General features: G+C 42.8%; 2 long non-coding RNA genes across 2 annotated transcripts; both read right to left on the bottom strand.

Annotated features, from left to right (window-relative positions):
* Nucleotides 1-1,165: 1,165 nt before the first annotated feature.
* Nucleotides 1,166-18,446, bottom strand: LOC128297640 (uncharacterized). The gene is made up of 3 exons (XR_008287243.1): nucleotides 18,389-18,446; nucleotides 18,264-18,317; nucleotides 1,166-1,238 (listed from the first exon to the last, which is right to left on the bottom strand). It is a non-coding gene; the product is annotated as an uncharacterized LOC128297640 (long non-coding RNA).
* Nucleotides 18,447-23,721: 5,275 nt separating this feature from the next.
* Nucleotides 23,722-24,229, bottom strand: LOC128298686 (uncharacterized). Its single transcript, XR_008287273.1, has 3 exons — nucleotides 24,156-24,229; nucleotides 23,997-24,092; nucleotides 23,722-23,920 (listed from the first exon to the last, which is right to left on the bottom strand). It is a non-coding gene; the product is annotated as an uncharacterized LOC128298686 (long non-coding RNA).
* Nucleotides 24,230-24,457: the final 228 nt, after the last annotated feature.

The raw sequence follows: 24,457 nt of genomic DNA, 5'->3' as shown, positions 1-24,457 counted from the left end.
TGAGGCTGTCGATCGCGCACTACAGGACATTATCGGTGTGCGACGATCTTTTGGTGCCAAAGTTGTGCTGTTTTCCGGTGATTTTCGCCAGATCCTTCCTATCGTACCAAGAGGAACGGAGGTACAAATCATCGACCAGTGCATCAAGCGGAGTGCATTGTGGCAACAATTTAGCAAGTTGCGTTTGACTATTAATATGCGCGTTCGATCTGCTCCTGACGCGAATCGTGCCAGCGATCTGCAAGAGTTTGCTGACTTCTTGCTAAAGATCGGTGAAGGCTGCCATGATGTTATCCCCGGACTGGACCGGTCTTTTGCCGGCAGACATGGTGTTGCCCGCTCCCAATCAACTGCAAGATGGCCTGCATTGGCTGATCTCTAAAATTTACCCGGAGTTGAAACAGTTCTTTCGTGACGCGAATTTTTTTTCCAATAGATCGATTATGTCACCGTTTAACGTTGATGTTACCACCATCAACAATGTTGTGCTGTACAGGATACCCGAGCTACTCATGGAGTACCGTTCCGTCGACACACTGGCGAATCCGAAAGAGCAAGAAAATCTGCAACTGCCGCCAGAGTTCCTCAACTCGCTCAACATCAGCGGTATACCTTTGCACCGTTTGCGGCTCAAGCGATACGCACCGGTTCTGCTGCTGCGCAACCTAAATACCGACGTGGGGTTGTGCAATGCAAAATCTACTAAGATAGCAACGATAAGGGACTACCGTTCCAGATACGACGCAAACAGTTTCCGGTTCAGCCTTGCTTCGCGATGACGATCAATATATCGCAAGAGCAATCGCTGCACCATTTGGGTCTCTACATACCGAGACATGCGTTTGCTCACGGTCAGTTGTACGTGGCGTTATCGCGCGTTTCATCTAAATCCAACATTGCGATACTAATGGACAATCCGCTACAGCAGGACGAACAAGGTATCTCAACGAAAAATATTGTTACAAATAAGTAGTCAATGGTTGATAATTGATAAGCAACTTTAATTGCTCTTTAACCCATCTTTTCTTTAAACGTCTTTTTAATTTAACTGGTTCTATTCCATCGTTGCATATTTCCATTAAATTTCACTTCACCACAGAAGACTCTCCTGCTCCAGTATCCAGTACATCGGAAAAATAGTTGGCTTGCACCGTTGGCTTGTGACATGGGATCGCAGTTTGTGTTTATCTTTGGGGATGTACGGATGTAGGATGTACGTGCAACAGTCAGCGAGAAAACTGCAAAAATATCAAAAAAAAACTTTACAAAAAGTAAGTTAATTTGTGTAAATCATCAAAACTGGGTCCACTACTTACTTATTACAGTACATTTTTACAGTTTTACATCGGGACAGCAACATGGTGTTAGAGTGAGATGTCATGAGCAATCGCGCCCCTTTGCCAATGTTGTGGATACAACGCGTCACCGTAGTGGTGCACAAGTGGTGGCAGCGAAGTATTGCAGTAAGAAGAATATTGTAGGAAGAAACGCCAAATGGAAATAATATCAAGACGAAACAGTGTACGAGTCGACATTGGTTAGGAAAATAATGACAGTTAGGAGAACGGAAACCGTATAATATAGGGTGAAAGATACGCTTTTCCTCTCTTTTCCAAGAATATACGACAACAAAGGACCTATTTGTGGTTGCTAACATTATAGCACAACCTACAAAATCTTTTCATCGTTTCCTTTCATAACATACAATGTTTCAGTCGATGCAATTCGAGACTCTAGTCTAACACTAACATAAACTCGAGAGAAAAAACAGTTATGGATATCAAGAGTCGACTTTTGGTCTAAAAGAGCGTCCTGACTGTAGGCCAAGGGTTTCAAAAATGTGCGGCCATCAAGAGATCCTCTAGAGAGACGTGTTATACGTGTTACGCGTGGTCATGTATTTCTGATTGAAAGAAGTAGATGTTCGCACATAGACTTCAAACAATTATAACTGACTTCTTATTTATTATTCTGGAATATCTGGAATAGATATGAGCGCTCCGGCAATGATGAGCGCTAAATCTCAATGCAAACAATGGTACAAAGTTTACATTATCAGTTGTGCATAAACTTATCTTATCGGTTATAACTAGCCGCTTTATAGCTCGATTATAGTATTTAAACCTTGTCAACCGCACTGATTGACAGGTACAGGTAACGGTATTTGGCCTGATTAATCACCAAGTTGCTGCAGGAACCATCAAACAAAGAATTCAACCATAGTGCAGGTGTTCGTGTCGAAAAAAGTGATACTGTTTCTGTAGGGAAAAGGAGAGAATTATAGGAGAACAGGGAAAATGAGCGCCCTTAGCCAGGTGAAGACGATTGCAGAGTGAGTAGCCTTAACGCAGGATGGGCGCCATGTAATGCGGTTGATGCAGGAGGCAGGCTTATTAAACGGTGAGCAGGTGTGTGCGAGGAGTGCCACCACCCGATGGTTTTGCATGTCATTAAGCGACGCAATGCGTACAAATGGGTTCGCACAAACGACAATTGTGTAGGATCGGGATGCACTATCCGGATAATTCCAGAAGTGTGTTCCAAAACTCGAAATAGTCGCTTGCGCAACTCCTCCGCTCAACCTTCGGGTGGTCCCGCAACTCGCACGTTAGCAGCACTAGGGCCGAGGCAGATTGTAGCGGAAAAACAGTAAACAACTGGTTCAGAGTACTTAGGGAAAAGTGTACAGAGCATTTAGAGCAGCATAGGGAAATCATCGGGGGACCTGGATACACGGTGGAGGTAGACGAGTCCGTCCTCACCAACCGTAAGTACAATAGAGGCCGAGCATCACAAAATAACCAAGTCTGGATAGTGCGGGGGATTTGTCGCGAGACAAAATCAATATTTCTTGAGATAGTGGAAAATAGAAATAGGTCTACGCTCCATGACATAATCCTGGAGAATGTTGCGCCTTATACGATCGTCATGACCGATTGTTGGCAGGTGTATAACGGGCTCGAGGCTTATGGCTATGAGCATAGAATGGTGAATCACTCACAAAATTTCCTAGTGCCAGCAGATAGAAAAGTCCAAACTCAAAGTATAGAAATTTTTTGGGATAAACCTAAACCATTTCTTAGAAGCAAGGGAACAAACAAAGACAGTTTAGTCTCGTATGTAGGGGCGAGTTCAAACGGCGTAATCAAAAGCCATAATCGTAGCCATTTTGAACGCATTCTAAGCTTAGGACCAGCTTAGGAAAAGGTGTAGGAAATGACACTCCAGAATGGGATGGAACACACCCGATACACAACAGTTGTGTACCAACCAACTAGAGCGAAAGATTTTATGCTTTTTGCTTGTCCTTTCAGATGCTATAACCATAAATAAAAGCGTCATCGTACACAGCTGAGTGGGATTATTTGCAGCCACCTCGTTAAATTTTAGATAGTAAAAGTAAGTATCTATGATACTTACGAGCATATGTACTTTTATGCTTTCTTTCTTACGAAACACCAAATTGTTTTCGACACAACAAACGTTACGTTTACATACAACACTATATTACTAAGGTACGTTACACGATTTCTACATTTAACATTAAACCCGAATGACCATTTGGCACACTCAACACATTCGGAACATGAAAAACGAAAAAAAGGAATCATCATCCGTTTGTTACTTTAGTTTTGTGCTCACAGAAAACACGAAAGACATGTGGCGTTGGACTATGGCCTTGTTAAGATGTTTGTAATTTTTATGTTTTTATTTATCTTCAGATAATGTGCTCATCCTTCCAACCGTTCTTCACACAGGAACATGAGCAAGTTTTTCACCAATTGTTCATTTTTCATGTTCCATTGCCAATACCCAATTGCATCGAGTTAATTGTTAAGGATCTTTGCGTTTGGCTCGATTGTGGCCTCATCTTTCGTTATCATATTGATAAAATCCTTGTAGGATTCTAGGCCCTATAAAAAGAATCGACGTTCGTTAGTTCAATCCTATTTTGCTGCCCTGCTTTTAGATTTTACCCGATCTACTGCCTACGATGCCTTTGTAAACACCTTCTCATTCTCGTACTCTTCGAAATCGCCATCTTTTAAACATCCCTTTATGTCGCACTTCTGCGGATCGAAGCAATCCGTTGTTTCGTGCTATACGTCTGTTTAGTATTCCTCATGACATTTGTTTGATTTCCACCTCACTCTATCGTGCTATCGTAACCGTTTACCTGTGGACGTCCACCGTCCATGTGCACTAGGTGGATACGGATTAATTTCAGTATGTTTATCCTATGTTTTGCACGGTTTTCACCTTCGCCGTTTTTAAACGTCATAACGAGTTGCTTGTCGAACCAGTAAATGATTACTTTGTCAACATACAGTGTTGACATGTACGACATAAAGTGTTAAAATATTAATACCTTTTTACAAAATTATTCTTAACAAGCACGATATCGTGAAATTCTTTCAATTTGAAAATCAGTAACACGTGCGTATTTCAACCAACGGTATGACATAACGGTAACTTAATCTAGTTAACGATTCACATTCGTTTGTAAAGCACCAGCAGACAAACTCACAAATAAATAGTAATAATAATATTTTCTTTCTTTTCTCTTCGGTAAACATTAATAACAACTTTCAACTTTCTGCTAGGTTGCTATTTAATGCCAAGAGAGGATGTATCATTCATTCATGTTTACACGTAGAACTCTCCACTCTTGCTGTGTACTAACTGGGATACGACGTGTGCTACCGACCATCGATAGTACTACCACTGTATCCTAATTCACTCTCACATTCGACCGAATTACTTCTCTCATACCAACTTTTTTCGGCACGCCACCTCAACCGGCAATCAACCACTAACAGCTATGCATTCTAGTCACTACACTAATAACTGATCTGGTTTCTTCAAATGCACTTAAACTTCTTCGCTTTATTTTTCAACGGCACGGTTATATTTGTAGCAAAGTCTATATAGTATACAGGTCGATGAATATACAGATAATTGACAAGTAGCCACGGGGAGTTTTTTGACAGTTAGATGAAAAATTGTTTACGTTTTTCGGCCTTACAAAGGTGTTGCTACGTAGAGGCAAATCTTCCGAAGAACGGACTAAGCGGTCTTTTTGAGGTCCGAACTTCAAGTGACAATGTTACCAACAGCCATTGGTGGATTCTACGACATTCCATGTTGGGTTGCTTAAGGCCCCGTCGTCAAGGGGAACTTCGAAGAAATCTAGAGTGTAAAAAGTGTAAAAGTGTATTCGCCTCTGTTAGTGTGAGGTAAGAGAGAAAAGGGGTTCCTTGAAGGTCAACAAGCATCCCTCTATTGGTGGGCGCCTACTACCCTGCCGCTCATGGCCTTCAAATAGTTCAATCCGCCACAGTTGCTACGTATTGTACGTATTTTGTTAGTTGGTTTTTGTAATCATTTTAATATCTAAATGTCAAAATCAAGCTCAAAATGGCGAACTAGATCTGGGCTATGCATCGACCTGTATACTATATAGACTTTGATATGCAGCACAAATTTTCACACTGACAAACGGCATTCGTCATATACACTAGCAGCACCAAACGTCGATTTGTGAGCCAAAACTGAAGGTTCACCGCAATGACCGACAGAGAGCGTCGTTGTAATGCAATGTTTTGTATGGAAGGCAGACAGATGTGAAAGAACAGAAAAAGAAGAGTGAGAAGAAAAAGAAAAAAGCTGTTGAGCAGCGTCTGTTTACATTTTGCAACTGCATTGAATTATATTAGAAGCGCCAAAAATCTTTGGGTTTTCTGTTCTTTACACAAGGAATCTGCTGAGGAAGGTTGTTGAATTACAGATGATCAGCCCGACGTTCATAATAATATATTCATCAGGGTTAAAATCACAAGGACAAGTGTAGGTAAGACAAACTATAATTCTCAAAGACAAAAAATGGAAATAGCCCATCAACCCACAAAACCTTCCCTTCATATACTTTGAAAAGGAGGTAGCAGTTGAGCAGGAGGTTTTCAATAAAGTGCAGTTCAGTATAATGTGAAACGTCCGAGATTTAAGTTCCTTGTTATTTACAGATTCATTTGCAAACGTACAGTGTAAAGCGGGGGCTTGTTTTACCAGTTTACGACTAAGAAGTATTGTTTCGTGGTGATAAAATGAGTTCTTACGAAAAGAAACTACGTATGATGAACGAAATATGCGGAAGCAATAGCCAATTGCAGTCTCTACGTAAATCTGGCGTTTTGTACAGGCGAGCTGCAAGAATCCAGCAAGAACCCGAGAAGTTAGAGAACGCTGCCATTCCGCTATCAGAGTCTGAGCTTCAAGGTATGTTAAGCTATGAAGTGTTAAGTTTTCAAGTGTGAATAAAATTTGTATGTGATGTTAGTACCTGCTTCGAGCCAGCAGTTTGTCTCGGAGCGGAACGGAGCGGAACCCTGCTATCCTCTCAGATATAGGAAGCGGAAAATTTTGGTACCATGGAATACGCCGTTGCCTAACTGTTGAGCTAAAGTAAGTAAATCAACTATAATTCGATAGTGTTGATTCACGATTCGTTCGATTGTTTCACCTTACGTATAGGCTGGTTTACACGCTCATGCCATTGGCGCAAATTGACTTGTACAAACCAGTTTGCACAGTTATATCGTTGCGTGTAAACGCAGTTTGCGCAAATTATTTGGCTTGCACAAGTCAAAAAATTTGGCCTGCGCTTTATTTGTCACGGACAGATATTTGGCTTGAGTTGAAGCTTGGCTTGAGTAAAGTTTGAGCGTGTAAACGCAGTTCAAGCCAAACTCGAGATCTCGAGCCGTTCATTCTTTCTGTCATTCATTCATTGTCTTTGATTTATGTGGTGTTTTGCGCTCGTAGTTTTCCATCATGCAGAACGAAAAAGAGTTTATTAAAGAGATAATCGAACTTTATAAATCATTCCCATGCTTGTGGAAAGTAAAATCAAAAGATTATAGCTTATGCAAACAGGCATTCGACACTAGTGTTTGTGCAAACAGCATGAACGTGTAGACACGATCAAGTTGTTCAGTTCATTTGGCGCAAATGGCTGATGTTAACCGATTTGTGCATATGGCATGAGCGTGTAAACCAGCCTTATGAGCGTATTAAAAACAGCTGTTATTTCATTATTTAGGAAACACCAAAACGTGCCGCCGATTCTACAGTTCGACTTAAACGTTGATGGCCTTCCGCTGCACAACAGATCGAAAACACAATTTTGGCCTATTTTGCTAAAGATAGTGGATCAACCAGATTGGCCTGTGATGATTGTTGCAATCTATAGCGGTCAATCGAAACCAGATAACAACGAAACATTTCTGCGACCGCTGATAGACGAAATAAACGAGCTGTACATAACTAGCCTAGTGCTGGAAGAAGCTACAATAAGGGTGTATTTAAACGCACTGACAGCTCCTTTAAACGATTTCGATTTTGATTTTGGTCGACTTTTTTGACAGGCCACGATCACAGATGACTGTTTTGTGAAATCACAAATCGGCTCACAGTTGCATTAAATGTGACATTCGTGCTGCAGGTGTAGAGGTCGAAATCAACGGTCAATTTGACTGACAGCTGCCGACCCAGACTGACGTTTCAACGATAGATTGCCCTAAGAGAGATCACATACGACAATTCCCGGTTCCCAGGGGAAATGACCGATGGGCCTTGGTGGAAAGGACTTGACAGGCAACCGGCACTCTACCAATCAACCCGAGACTATCGACGTGATTTTTTAGCTTCGTTGAATAAAGATAGTTGATTAACATACGCGATCGTCTTTCTTTAATGCAAATTCGGGTGACAAAAGTCGGTTACCGCGGTGGCAACACATACAGTGTAAAATGACAAGATAGCGTGGAAATTGTTTTGACAGGTGGCTTTGAAACTGTTTACGTCTTTTTTTTTCAGTTTCTTTTGGCTTTGAAACTGTTTACGTCAAAATGTCTTGCTGTTTTGTTGAGAATTGTTTCGCGTACCGTGTACGTTCGCTGATTTTCTTCTTAATAAAGGTACTTGCACAAAACTACAACTACGAAAACTAAAACATTGACAAAAAAATACAAATCGGTAAAAAAGATGTATTTAAAAAAATCGAAATCTAAACGAAAAAAACTGTTATTTTTTTTAGCATACAACATGCGAAAACAGCCGGTATTATGTAAAAAGAAAAATAGTTTGAATGTAGTTTTCTATAAATTCCCGACTAACCCACAGCTGTTACAGCGATGGATTCGGTTTTGTAAAAACGAACCATCTTGGACACCGTCAAAACAATACTATAAATTATTTGCTGGTCGCATTTTTTTAAAGCAGGACTACCAATTGACTCGTTCTCCTATTTCGAAAGGAAATAGAGGAACGTTGTAACCGGATGTTAGTTCACACTAATTATTTTGGAAAATAGTGAGATGGAATAATTTAGTCCGACTTCATTACTAAATGTTATTTTTACAGCTTTCCTATCAATTCGATGAGTGCCTTTGAAGTAATAAAAAGGTAAATTATATACCGAAAATGAATCGTCCGTAAATAGACATAATATTTGGGAAAAAAGTGATACACTCAATGCACCGATACATAATCATACCGGCATATGTAAACAATGTAAATTAGAGTGTTTACGCATGTCTTCCAACAAGTTGTACAACAAACGATCGACTAAGACCAACGCCGAAGCACAGATTATTTGGGTATTTTTGTTGCGACAGTTTTTCTTGACAAGAAGCAGAAGAAGAAAAGGGCTACGTGAAACACACACAAGGATCGACAGCACAAAAACCCACGTGAAATATACATTACAGGATATACAACACAAAAAGGACACGAAAAGGAGCAGGTGTATATTGTAGCAAAAGAAAAACCAGAAAATGCGGAAGCAGTATCCTGCATCAACAGAGATAGTACATCCAATTGCGCAACAAGACAATAGCAATTGTTACCAGCATAAAAATACGTAAAAACACACCTGTGAAAAATCACGTACGCATAATACACGCGTTAGAAAGGGACAGTTAATTATGTTCTTGTATAACAGAACAAAAGCGCTAAATACGCCCATAAGGACAATATAGTTAATTCATATAAAAAGGAGGCTGGCGCGGAGCCAAAAAGTAGTAACAGTCCGACATTCCTTGATGGTAATCGCAAAGTCATACAAAGTGCAAAGTCTAATGTTTTCAAATCACAAAATTGAAAAATAAAGGGAAAATATTTAATTAAAATCAAACAACGCAATCACTCTACAATATGTTTTCACGAGAGATGACTCCGGAAACGGATCCGCTACACAAGCTTCTGCCGCTCTGGTCCCGGTTGCCCGGTAAACCGACATGATGGAGAGGAATCGACGCGGCCCCACTTTTTCCATCTCGTACACACAATTAATGGTCAGGTAAGTCGAGGTAGCAATCGTAAGGGATAAACACCAAGGACCTTTTCACGTGATCTACAATTGCAGCATCCTAAAAATTGCCTTAGACACATTGCGAGTGAAAGGATAGAAGGACCCGTCCGCGCCCAACGGACGGGTAAAATGACCAGGGCAGACGGAACATGCCCAAAAGATGGGCAATTCAAATTATTAAAACACATGGCCTTCTAACATTACAGAATAAGTTAAAAAGTACAGCCTCCTAAAAATAAATAAGCGCAAACAGATGGGTCGATGGGTCGATTCGACGATGTAACCTTGAGAAAACTTATTCTATCTCCTTTCAATCTTATATCTCATTTTAACCAACAAACGAATTAAGTATATTAGCAGGATATTTTCTGAATAAACTTCACTTGTACTTCAACACTTTCGCTCGTGAACAGTCGACCTGGTCGGACGTGTGTTACTCGTGCTCTTACCCTGCGTCCTGTTTTTAGGGAGATTTTCGCCGTGCTGTTAAGTGCTTCTTCGTTCTTACTGTGTTCTCGTGTGCCTGTGAAGTGTTCCTACCCGTCTTACTGCTGTGATGACGATTTCTCCTTGTGATCCCCCAGGGTAAAGTGAAGGTAGTTTCAGTGGTGTGGTGTGTTGTGGTGTTCTTCGCAGTGCATAGTTAATACAGTTTTGAGTGAAGAACAATTTCAAAATCTTTCTTCTGGCCCCGGCATAAACATGTGAGGCCCACCTTCCCTCGAGAGGGATTTTCCCGCTCTCGGAGGTCCCTCTCGGAATGAGAGGTCCATACCAGAGTGGATGGACAAACGAAATGAAAATGGAGACATGAAGTTCCTTGTGCTCCAAACCCCCGACAACTCTCCTCTCCCTAAAAATCCTTATATAATTGGTAAATCCATTTCCTCCTGTAAGACCCGCAATGCCCGCCAATTCCAAACCCGGCAGTCCCTTACCAAACTCATCGACGGTAGCAACGTTACTGTGACCCCCCATATGACCCTCAATAGTGTTCTGTGCGTTATCTACTCCCCGGACCTTAAAGACGTTAGTGATGAAATAATTCTAATCGAATTGAAAGATCAACGTGTTGTGTCAGTGCGCCGTTTTTCCCGCAAAGTAAACAATGAAATTGTTCCCACCAACATCTTGCTGCTCCGCATCAACTCTACCTCCATCCCTAAAACCATCCGCCTCGGTGTTCTTGAAGTGTCGACCTGTCCGTACTACCCCAAACCGATGATATGCTACAACTGCGCCCATTATGCTCACACCAAACTGGGCTGCAAAGCTACCCAAAACTGTTCCAACTGCGGTACACCAGCCCACGGAGAATGCATCGCTGATCCTGTGTGTGTGAACTGCAAAGGTAACCAAAACGCCTTCTCCCGTACCTGTCCACACTACAAACTTGAGGAAGCTATCATCAAGTACAAGGTAGACAACAATTGCTCATATGGTGAAGCTCGTAAATCCGTTTCCTCCCCAGTAGCTCCTTCACACGTACAACAAAGATTAACTTTCGCACAACAAACCACACAAGATGATAAAGACAAAGAAATCATTACACTACAACTCGCTATTAAACAACAAGAAGCCACTATTGTTACATTGTAACCGTGCCGACGAAACACATGGCTATACGCCATTAGACCAGATCGAAAACAAACAACTGTCAGGAATATTTATTTTGTAAGGACCTTGAGCGTCAAGGTGACAGTCGCGCAGATTTCGAAGATCGAAATCTGAGTGCAATGATCGCGGCAAGCCGATGGCGCAACGGCCAAAATGGATATAAGACACGTGCGCAGGGCAAGCTCGGTCTCTTATCTGCGAAGAACCGTGAGAAAGTTCCGCGGTTTTAAAAAAATGTTGTAAATAATAGTTGTGTAATAGGCCGAAACTTTGGTCAAGATGTACAAACAACTACTTAAACAACAGAAACTAACCCAATCCCTCATTAAATCTAATAACAAAAAGCACTCGGACAGCTCACTTGAATCCGACACAGACTCGAACACACTAACCGATTCAGATGAATCAATCACATCCTCCGCCGCCTTCCTCTCTCTCAAACGGACCCGCAACAAGGGCAAACAATTTAACAAATACAATTGGTTTTTTAACCCCTGTCTATTCAATCCTCACCATAGCGAGTGCATTGGCACTCTAAAAAACATACCCACAAAAAGAATTAGCCTCACAACCACACTACCCGCAATAGCCGTTACAATAGAATCTCCTCTTCCAGCTACTATTGTCTCTACATACCCCCACCTCTCAAATCCATTTCAATCCAACTCTCACCCGTATATCTCGCACAAATGGCACAGGGTCGATCATTGATCACTGTACCATCTCATCCTCCATTGCCTCCAAATTCCAAATGCAAATCAGTAACGATACCCACAATAGCGACCACTACCCCATATTCATCTGCAGTAGTTTTACCTCTCATCGACCACTTCTACGTCCCAGGTCGAAATGAAAAAAAAGAGGCCGATTGAGAAAAATTACAAACTGAAATCATTTTCAACCTCCCCTTAGAAGAACTTCCCACCATCCCACGATTACTTCAGGCCATTGAAAACGGTAGCTTCTCTTAGGATCCCCCGTACTAAAGGCACTCCGTCGAAAAGAAATGTCCGCTGGTGGAACGAGAAAGTCGCCCAGGCCATTAAAGCCAGGCGTACTGCCTTGCGGAAATTCCGTCGAGCCAGCAACATCCCCGATAACTTTTTTACCCCCCTGTTAGCCGAACAATATCGTGAAGCTAACCGTCTTGCCAAGGAAGCTGTTCGCCTCTCCAAAGAGGACAGTTGGAATAGATTCGTTAGCGACTTCAATCCCAACTCTACCTCCAAAGAGATTTGGAGGAGAATTAGTGTCCTCTCAGGTAGAAAACCCCAAGCTCCTCCGATTACCCTCAAATCCTACGGTACAATTGTCCCTGTCTCTGAAATACCTGAAACTTTCGCCAAACACTTTGCCAACACCTCAGCAACAGAAAACTTCCCACCCAATTTTCAAAAACACAAAACAAACTCAGAATCCATCCTGAAACCTCCTTAATTCCAACCAACACAGCTTTCGGTGCGGCATGGGTACGGAAACATACTTTGCCAAACTGGATGACGTGTTAGAAACAGACCTCTCCCCTCTACAGACCCTCTATAATAGACCTCTATTCTGACGCCACTCCATACTAGCACAGCTCTCCAAATGGGACCTCGGTGGACGTCTCACAAACTTCATCGAGAGCTTCCTAACTGATCGCACCTTCCGAGTCCTCATTGGTACCAACCTCTCCAACCACTACACACTTGAAAATGGCGTCCCTCAAGGAGCCATTCTCTCACCCACTCTTTTCCTTATCAGCATCGAATCCTTATTTTGCTCCATTCCTACACAAATTAAATCCTTCGTATATGCAGACGATATCATCTTAGCCTCTTCATCCAGGTCTTGTGCAGAATCTCGTAAACTCCTGCAAGCAGGAGTCGACAAGGTTAGGCAATGGGCTAGGTGGACAGGTTATGAAATATCACATGCCAAATCCAAAATCCTACACATTTGCAATCACTTTTTCTCACACTACAAAAAAGACATTACATTCAATAATACACCCATACCGAGCACACGACACGTTGACATTTTAGGAGTCACATTCGACACAAGACTTTCTTTTCGCCCCCATTCCACTCGTATCAAGAAAGAAGCCAAAAGCCGGCTAAATCTGTTCAAAATGCTCGGGACTGGAAAGCATTGACCATCTCGCACCACACTCATCTGAATCATCAATAGCTGGTTACTCCCTAAACTCCTCTACGGCATTGAAATCGGCTCCCGAAAGAGAGAAACGTTCGAGAAGACAATAGCACCGCTGAATCACACCGCAATAAAATCATCCACTGGAGCATTCATCACCAGTCCCACCGATTCAATCCTTTGCGAAAGCGGCCTCCTTCCTTTACACCACCTCAACACCGAGAAAATAGTAGCAGCAGCAATTAGACTACAGGAAAAAGGAATCCCAGCCACCTCTCTCACCAATAGAGCCAACACAGCATTCCAAACCCTCACCAGCCGACAATTACCACAAGTCCTCCGGCTCACCAGACGCGGTCAGCGCCCCTGGTATCAACAAACACCTACAATAGACTGGGACCTTAAACACCAACTTAAAGCAGGAAAAAGTAGTCACATAGCCAAACAAACATTTACACATCACACCCGGAAAAAATATCAACACTACCACCACATCTTCACCGACGGCTCGGTTTTCAACGAAGCCGCCGGATGCACAATACACTACACCTTCTATTGCACTATTGTGCCATTAAATTACCTAACAATACTTCCATTTTCTCCGCAGAAGCAATAGCCATGCTTATCGCCGCCGACGAAAGTCTTCGCAGTGATAAGCCCAACGTAATTTTCACCGACAGCGCCAGCGTACTAGCAGCCCTAGAACACGGCGTTGTTCGAGACCCCCAACTCCTCCAACTCCTTGATCAACCCCTGGTCATCCGGGAATCCGCGGAAATGAAAAGCCGAACGACTAGCCAACCTAGGAAGAACCCGACCCTCAGAATCCGACAACCCCATAGCACGCAGAGACCCATCCAATGGACCAAAAACTTCGCATTGGCCATACCCGACTCACCCACTCCTGCCAACTCGACACTCACATCTCAGACATACTTTCACCGAACCCCGATAATCAGCGTAAACTCATCAAATTTCTCCGCATTAGTAACCTGTACAACGAAATATAATCATCCATAGCCATCCAGACCATCATCACCCACACCCACAGTAAAGAGGCGAATGTGGCTGCCCAGCTCAAAGTCTCTATAAAAACCACAAACAACAACAACTTTCTTTCTAAGCAGAGAGAGAAACTCACCCTGGGAATCCAGAGATGAAGCCTATCGTCCGATTCGAGCCGATCTTAAATGCAACGAAACTAACGCGAGAGTTTCCTGCAGGATCAAGTTTCACGTGATCATCCAACGACGGCGGAACCAGTGTTCCGAATTTGTTCCCGACAGCAACAAATTGGTGGCTCCAGCGAGGAGATCCTCGCTCGCGTGTCTAAAAGGAATCTCTTCGAACGACCTTACTTGGTGTACTGTCGCCATAAGAACAGTGTGAAAGTTCTCGTGTGAAAGTAGGATCCGGGGTGAATTCCGCGGAAGCCTACAGTTCCAATGTGTTTCCCTTGGCAACTCAAGTACGAATAAAACTGTTCAACAATTGATGATGGAAGCGGAGAACGTTCCGGAAATCATACAATCATCGAGCTCATACAACGACACGTGGCACCTGGAACGCGCATCTTGTCCGACTGCTGGGTGGGATACAACGGTCTCACCAGGTTGGGGTACGAACACGCCACCGTTAACCATTCGCAAAATTTCGAGGATCCGCTCCAGGGTGATGTACACCCTGATCCGGACGAGAGAGACACGCTACCGGAATTGAGAATCGAGCTTAATCAAGTCGATCTGGAACCCGCTGCTGACAACGAACAGGTAACTGTCGAGCCCGACAACGATCAAATACGATTTTTCCCCACCGGAAAAAACGGAATAGCTAGTAAACGAAACGGAGACGGCGATCGTTGAAGCTCGTTGAAAGGGTTACAAACGAGTACAATCAATTCAAAGTGCTACCACGCGACGTATACCTTATAGTAACGGAGTTATTCTATCAGATAATAAAGGATTAAAAGTGAATTGAGATTTTGTTACTTAGAAAATCATGAGAAATTATTGAGAAATAAATATTAAGGTTGTGAAAAAGTGAACAACATTAAATCCGAATAATAGTGAACAAGAAATGAATCACATTTTGTTCCTCTTCACCACAATCGTTATCCATCGTCATAATATTCAAAGAAACCGGACAGTGCATCAAAGCACGTTAACATCAATCCGAGTATGTTAAAACATTCTATTGATTTACATTGATTTTTCGTGATTTTATAGTATATAAAAATATATAAATAAACAGTGGAAACCAGAGTGCAAACTCTTTGGTTTGATGATCCGTTGCAAGGAATCAAGCAAAAGGCTGCCAAAACGCGAAGAGTCGTGCCCGAAGTGCGGTGGCGCTATGAAACTCAAAAAAGCGACCGCCGGTGACCTAGTGAAGTGGCTGTGCCGCCGTAAGGCGTGTGCGGCTACCTGCAGTATCCGGACTGCATCGATTTTCTTCGACGCCAAAAGTAGCTTGGCTACTTTGACGCGTCTGTTCTACGAGTGGGCGGCAAAGTCGCCCGTGAGTCGCGCGATGCGCGAGACCGGGCTGAGCCGCTGCACGGTCCTGGAGTGGTTCAGGCTGCTTCGCGTTTTTTTTTTGTTTGATTTCGAGTTTGATCGAACAACACGACAAATCGGCGGAGCAGGGATGACCGTTGAGGTAGACGAGACGAAGGTCGTCCGCCGCAAGTACAACATCGGCCGGATCAGCAACTCCAACAAGGAGTGGTTGGTCGGCGGTATTTGCAGGGAAACCGGCGAGATTTTCCTGGAGCGTGTGGAGGTCCGGACCCAGACTGTGCTCCACGAGCTGATTCAACGGCACGTAGTACCTGGAACGCGGATCCTGTCCGACTGCTGGGCGGGATACAACGGTCTCACCGGGTTGGGGTACGAACACGCCACCGTCAACCATTCTTATAATTTCGTGGATCCGCTCCAGGGTGATGTACACATCCAGCGAATTGAGAATGTGTGGCGGTGGTTGAAGCACTTTCTGAAGCAGAAGGGGACAAACATCAAGGATCGTTGGAGGATTATTTTGCGGAGTATATGTTCCGCAAAGAGCACGAGAACAACGAATTTGCGGCCCTTGTTGCAGTCATTGCACGGGAGAAGTGTTAAGTGGCAACACGATCATGTCCATGATCGGTTGACGTAACCCCACATTGAACCAGTTTTCATGCCACCAGTAAACCAACCTAACTAGCATAATGCGGTAAAGTTTATTGCTTCCGTTCCCATTCAGGAACGGATCATATACTGATCGGATGATGCCAGCCCTGCTTTAGCGAAATGGCTCAAGGAATTTGTTTTTTTTTTTTGTGGTGGTACAACTATTAAAACTGTGAATCCCATACGTGTCCGTCGTCCGTAACACGTGTCAGACACGTCACCTTTGAAAGTTTCCCCTCCATACAAAAAACACACGCACACTCTCTAGCTGCTTAATCAACCAGCTAACAAACCATTAACCAAACTCAAGTTCCACTTTTCTACAGCATTACTACCTGATCAGGCAAACCCGATTTTGCGCTCTGATGTAATTTATTTTATGTTACAGTTTTCAAGAGCTTCTAACGTTAAGAGCCAAGTAACGCATACAATTATAACTAGTGTTAACTAGAGCTAAGAAGTACGTTTCGTAGAAATCCCTTGATAGTAAGCAAACATCATATATCACCGTTGCATCCATATCGCAACAAGCTTTCATTATCGGCAAACATTTAGCTGCTAGTTGAGAAGACTCTTTCATCCACAAACGCAACGTATCGAGCTACCAGTGCATAGCAGGCAAACGAAACGGCAATTAAATAACATAACTTCACTGAAGAAATTGAGTGAATTTCGTTTTAATTTTATGAAACCTTTCCGTAGTTCAAATCACTTAACTAGCGTACCGGTATCCTTGTTTGCATTATAGAATGGTTTACATACAAATATGTTTCATTTGGCGTTGGTAGCAACGATCCACTTTGTGCTATGTATGCTTTTCCCATCCCCAAAGTGCAAAATTAGTTAAGGTACATTAATGGCTTTATTGAATTTGTGAATAAATTTCAGAAAATGTTTGATTCAGTACCTGTACTGGTAACCAAACCTTTCGAAAGTTATGGCGAAGTTATGTTTCTGTGTCTGCTAGAAACACATTACTGATGTCTAACAAATCTAATCTGAATGACGAAAAAAAACCAAATGAGCCTCATCTTTTAAAAATGTTCAGAATGATTTTGCTCATGTAGTAGAATGAATCTGCTTTACATACACGATCATCAAGAAAGTCCATCTTAACCTGTTTCAATGGGTTCGACAACTCTGGCTAGCCAGATTAGAATCAAGGTCATACATAGCATATAAAGTAATATATACATGGACTTTTTATGTTTTAAAGATTAAATAAACCCTCCGTTCCCGCGAATTTCTGCTGCCGTCAATGATTACCGCTTTGCCATATGACCCGAATTTGATTTCCATCAAATAGTTTAGAAATTATTTAGATGATTTATAACACAATAATGCATATTTCAATGTTGATAATTGAAATTAGTTAATGTTAGATTATTGAAATATAATTGATCCATTAATCATCATTTGAACGATGAATGTTTTTCAACGTTTGTTTACATGAAACTGATTAGCCCATGGTACACTTACCCGCTGTCATGCTGTCCCATTTCCCCTAATTTCGTAGGAAAATTATCACAACAACCTCTCCCATTTCGGATCCAACCGGTTCGAGAAATGGTGCAAAATACCGTCTGTTTGAAAATTAACTTAGAGATCCTGAAATTACGTAAAGCTTACGCTACCATACAGAAATTCGATGGTCAAGCAGAGGACGAGAGCGAGTAGGATCAAATCTTTTATGGAAAATAAAGGAATATCAGTTGTTGAATTTGATGAAGAAATTTTGATTGCAGATTCCAGACCGTTTTCCGATAATTAAACAAATTAAATATTTGTTATGGAAACGAATTAAAACGAATTAAATATTTAAATGTCTGAAAAATGTCCTGTGGTTTTATCAGCACTGATATAACAATACAATACAATATATACAATATATTAATATGCCAGGCTCAGATCAGCACCAATTAATCGCATTAATCGGAGTCTACTTATATGTTAATATATGTTATACTCACTGCGCATCACCGGAACCATAATCATCTTCATCAATTTATTTCATACTTCAAACCCTACAATAAATGATATTATTTTATGTTAGCAGAACATCAAAAACGACTCGTAAAACATCAACCCTACTTACGCTTATTCCATATTGCACCATTTTATTTTGAAACATTTAAAGATGCTAACACATGTAGGATTTACCCTAGAATGATATACAATCAATACATTAATGCGTAAACATCCAACAGAAAAGATGACCTTAACACGTTGAGCACCATGGCCGATTTGGCAATGCGTTGTGGGCAGAACGCCACAATTTGTTGCAACGAGCTGCCGCACGGTGTATGCACGTTCAGACATGTTACGGAAAAACGTCGCAAATAAGCCAGACAGTATATTTCGGTATATTTTCATTGGAACTTATCACTTAATCATTGGGTGATTCCAATAATTAACACCTGGTCATACTACCCACAAAATGGGGGACGTGCCATACAAAGAGCCAAGTAACCTTGGACAGCGGTCCTGTTAAGGCACCAACGTGTTAAGGTAGTAACAGAATCTTAAAAAATAATGCTATATCTTTGCCAGCATACTTTTCCGCCGAACGATTTCCGTTAACAATCACATCACAATTTCACAAGGAAACGCGAAGCGCATCTCAATTGCATAAAAATTGCACGTAGAACACACGAACGAAAACTGCCGAAACCGAACGAAACTTACTTAAATTCGTCTCTGAAATGGTTAACTTCACACACCACTTTGATATTTAATCCAATGGAACACTGATTGCCTTTTTGCCAGATTGGATTTTTATGTCTGCCTTACATAACCACTCGAAAATTCGCGCAGCAGGCTTACTTTTTGACTGCCATGTTCGACGCGCACCTTTTAGCTTGGTGAAACAGCTTCTTCACTTGACACACACAGACACACTGTCCATTTTTTGCAATTCGCAATTGTCCAAGGTTGCCAAACACAGTTAAAATGAAAATATCGTTTTGAATCGAAAATTCGATATCGAAACTGTCCCAACGGGCATTCGGAGGTCATTTCGAGTGACCCAGCAAACAATCTACCCAGCCAGAAAAATTACGCTAAATTACCCTTAACCGTAGTGTCATCAACCAAAAAAATACAAGTTGTTAAACAACCACGTGCCTGTGCAGACCGTACATTTTGTATCGGAGTTGGCATTTTGTATGCAAAGTTTACGGACAAGCAGTTGTGCATGTCGAAAAGTTTATTTCTTTTATTCTAGTCGTGGAAACGATTTAAAATTTATAACGCAGCTGCGTTAAATTGCTGTGGTCCGTATGAATACGGAATTCACGACCCTCTAACTGATGGCGAAAATGTCGTACGGCGAGGTAGACGATTGTCAGCTCCCGGTCGTAGGTCGAGTATTTTAGTTGTGTGTTATGTTCATAAGGGTTTAACGTTTAAAAGGGCCGTAGCCGTATTTATTAACTAAAACAGGATACACGGATACACGATATTACAAATCAGATTAAAACAGCGTCCGTCGTGTGCGAGCGGTCCGATCGAGAGTGTCCTTGCTTGGCCATCCCAATGATCGCCAAACCGAGGCTACTCATTTACCGATAACGGCGGGTTATCGGTGAGTGCCCTGCGCTCGGCTTCAGGTGTGCACAACACAACAGTATAAATCTTCCGTAGTAGTTAATGGCGCCTAGGAACGACCTAACGCCGGCGATGTCGCGTGGAGCAGGAAGATCTTTTATGACAGCGACTTTGGCTGGGTCGGGACGGATGCCATGCTCATCGATGATGTGACCAAGGTAGCGTACTTGGCTTTTATTGAATGAACATTTATCTGAGCGAATTGTGAAACCGTACTCTTGGATGCGCCTGAGGGTTTCACTTAGGAGTTCATCGTGCTCGTTCTGAGTCCGTCCTCCGACGATTATGACGTCCATGTAACATGAGACACCTTCCACGCCAGCAAGCATTTGGTCCATAAGTTGCTGGAAGGCGCCTGGCGCTACTTTAATCCCTGGTGGCAGGCGATTGTATAGATACAACCCTTTATGCGTGTTAATTGTGAGCATCTGACGACTTTGTTCGGCGATTGGGACCTGCAAAAAGGCGTCTGATAAATCAATTTGGCTAAAAATTGTTGATTTATCGAGTTTTGCGAAGATGTCCTCCGGGAGTGGCAAGGGGTAGTCGTGTGGATGGAGTACTGCATTCAGGCCGGTTGAGTAATCTCCACAGATTCTCAATTTGCCGTTCGACTTCCGCACGACGACAATCGGGGCTGCCCACTCCGAATAATCCACGGGAGTTATCACGTTCAAGTTCTGGAATCTGTCCAGCTCGGCGTTTACTGCATCACGCATCGCGAAGGCCACTGGACGCTTAGGAGAAAACACGGGACGGCAATCGGGTTTCAGATGCAGCGTGATGGCAGCTTTTGTACGTAAACCCATGGTAGGTCGGAAAAGCAATGGGAATTTTCGTAAAATCCCCTCTGGTGCAATCGTTGCGCTGGAGATGTTGCAGATCTCGTCGATGGGAGACGACCATAAAGAGAAAACTTCAGCGAGATCGGTACCCAGTAGGGCTAGATTAGCTTCTATGACGTAGATGACGGCTTGACGCTTCATTTGGGACAGTTCGACGTTCGCCTGGAATTCTCCCAGAATTCCAAGCTTTTCACCTGAAGCTGATCTAGCGATTACCGATGGTGGTGCAAGCTGGGGGCTACCGATCGATCTCCACAAGGTGCGACTTATTACGGAAATATCGGATCCCGTATCGAGTTGGAGACGTATCTGTTTGCCGTTCAATTTGACGTTCACATATTTTCTTCGACTGTGTATACTATGCACGTTCACTGTAACGCTGCGCATGTTTGTTTGCTTTACGAAAGGCTTCCTGCGCTGGGGTTGTCTCTTTTGTTGCTTGCAATAGCCTTCACGGTGACCTATTATTCCACATTGTGTGCACTTATGCGTTCTAAACGTGCACTCACGAGTCCAATGTAGAGATCCACATAACCAACTGGGTCTGCTCGGTTTAGATGCCCGATTTGGTTGGTTTTTATACGATCAACGGTCCCTTCGATGCGTATTGTCTTGAACGGATAGCACTTTCTCGATTTTGTCACTTCTGATCATGTCACTATCGTGTCGAAGATTTGTCATGGCATTCTGCGGAGAGTTGATCGAGCGTTACATCCTGTTGCTCCTCGATGCGACGTAACAGGCGCGTTCGGAAGTCAGCGTCTTCTTCCTCCTTTATACCACATACAAACACCAAACATTTAAACTGCTCTTCCGTAAGCTTTCCCACCTCGAAATCTACGGTTCCGCGATTTACTCGGCACGCGAACGTGACGAAATCTTCCGTCCGAAGCTTCGTCAGCTTCAAACACCTAAAACGCTTGTGTAGAAGCGACTCCTTGGTGCCGAAAAGCGCTGTTAATTTGGAGACCGTTTCTTCTAGTACGAAATCTCGTGGGTGTTTGGGTAGAATATAGTTCGTGTATCGGTCGTGCTCGGAGGTTCCCAACTTCCTCAATAATAGACGCACTTTCGCCTCATCGTTCAACCGCGCGGCATCTTTTTCAAAAAGGTCCTCGTACCTTTTATACCATGCCGCAAAAGTAGCACCCGTTTCAGCATCGTACCTGAATTCCTTAATGTGGCCACTTAAGGAATCCAAAATTTGCTCCTCTCCCGTTGTGAAATCGCTGCGTTGGCGAAACAATTACATAAGCATTTGTTGCTGCTGAGCCATCTGCTGTTGCTGAGCCAACATTTGCTGCTGCAAAATTTGCAAAATTTGCGTAGTAGCAGCTTCCGGCTGTGTAGCGGAGATGTTCAGCTGCGGCAGCGTCGAAAATGGTGGTGCGGCACCATTTTATTGAGCAAATTGAACCTGCGGTGGTTGTGCGTTGGCATCACGACGCTCTGTGTGAGATGGTGGTTGTGAGGTCGCTGTGGCTAAGGCGTCTTGCTAACCTTGCGACGCTCGACGATCGTCCTCGTCTTGCATCCTACAGCGTTTCCTTGCGAGCGGAATCTTTACACTGGGTTCAAAACGAAAAACACTTAAAAAAAAAACGCTGCCCAGACCTTCCAGCGCCTAATCCACGATGTACTAGGCGGGCTCGATTTCGTCTTTCCCTACCTGGACGATATGATCGTGGCATCATCATCCGAGGAAGAGCACATCCAGCATTTGTGCCAACTTTTCCAGCGTTTGGAACAGCATCAACCGGCGATAAATCCGGCCAAATGCGAGTTTGGCCGCAGCGAAATAACCTTCCTGGGTCACCTGGTGAACGTCGAAGGTATACGTCCCCTTCCGAGTTCATGCCATCAGCCAGATGAAGAAACCATCCAACGTCATGGAACTAAAGCGGTTCTTAGCCATGGTGAACTACTACCGCCGTTTCCTACCACACGCCATGAAGACGCAAAGTATCCTGTTAGCGATGACCCCGGGGAATAAAAAGAAGGATAAAGCTCCGCTAGTCTGGACACCTGAAGCTACTGAGGCATTCGAAAGCTGTAAGGAGCAACTGAAGCAAGCCATCCTGTTGGCCCATCCCGCTCCCAACGCAGAGCTATCGCTCTGGACAGACGCCTCCGACTTCGCCGCTGGAGCAGTGCTGCATCAACTCGTCAACGGTCAACTCCAGCCTTTGGGATTCTTCGAAGAAGTTCGAGAAAGCACAGCTAAAATACTCGACCTACGACCGGGAGCTGACAATCGTCTACCTCGCCGTACGACATTTTCGCCATCAGTTAGAGGGTCGTGAATTCCGTATTCATACGGACCACAGCAATTTAACGCAGCTGCGTTATAAATTTTAAATCGTTTCCACGACTAGAATAAAAGAAATAAACTTTTCGACATGCACAACTGCTTGTCCGTAAACTTTGCATACAAAATGCCAACTCCGATACAAAATGTACGGTCTGCACAGGCACGTGGTTGTTTAACAACTTGTATTTTTTTGGTTGATGACACTACGGTTAAGGGCCTGCTCTGGGGAGTTGTCGTATACGACCAACGACAACGACATGTTTTATGGGTGCTCTAGGATTTGTCGTATACGACAAACTGTCAAAGCATGAAGGACGTCAAACCTAGCAGAAGAACGTCATACATACAAACACAACAAAAAGCGCGCGCGTTCGATTCTTCCTACGCGTACAATTTGTGAGTCAATTTGTTTCCATTAAAGTTGTGCAAAAATAATGATGCACCGTCCGGAAAGCGGAGAATTCAGCGTCCTGTTCGAGCACCTGTTGAGGCAGCCGAGAATGTTTCATGGTTATATGAGGATGTCGAAGGAGGATGTTTTATTATATATTATATCCTTTCTAACATTTATAAAACTGTATGTTTCTCAATACCTTATACCATAATAACAGTATTAAAACTCACATATTATTACCAGTGTTGTATTTATTCCTAACCTTACAATTATAATAACTTATATCGTTATGGTTAAAAAAACGCTGTTTTAGTGCGTTCGATATATGTTTTTCCTAGAGGTTCTCTTTTTCGGATCTAACAAGCAAGAGCACAACCACCAGATTAGCAGCACCAGAACCGACCCGGCTGAAAACGTCGACCTAAATTCCGGTAGAAAAAGTGGCGGCAGTAGAGAAGGGGACTGGACAGGCTGAAAGAGACATATTCGACCCAACAACCAATTCGAATAAAAAAAAACCTAAAAAGAAACATTGAAATTTAATTACCATTTGATTTGCTGTAGCACTGATCCGTTGGGCACCACAACTTCTTTCGCTTCTGAACCAAACTGATCAACTTTTCAACATTCATGTGTTGCATTTCTGAAAAAAAAAACGATTAAATACATTATGAATACATTACTTTTTATGATGAAGAATACGTACCGTTCGATCGATCCAAAAAAGGTTGCAGAATTATGAATATTCAGAACTGTTGATTTTTTGTTGTTGTTGACGATTTAACGGATTTGTTTTGATTTCTCCCCCCCAAAACGCTTGTCAGATGTTTTTGACACCCAAGATGCACATATGCTAGCTATGCGAACGACAAGTTTCACGAGGTTTATAGAAAAAACAAAATGATTTGTATGACGACAGATGTTTTACCAAGTTTTACGGGATTTCTCAGAGCACCTCCATAGAACGCCATACGTTTGTATTTGTCGTTGGTCGTATACGACAAATCC

Source organism: Anopheles moucheti, chromosome 2, assembly GCF_943734755.1.
Source record: "Anopheles moucheti chromosome 2, idAnoMoucSN_F20_07, whole genome shotgun sequence".
NCBI classification, from domain to species: domain Eukaryota; kingdom Metazoa; phylum Arthropoda; class Insecta; order Diptera; family Culicidae; genus Anopheles; species Anopheles moucheti.
This window is presented reverse-complemented; position numbering and strand designations above follow the sequence as displayed.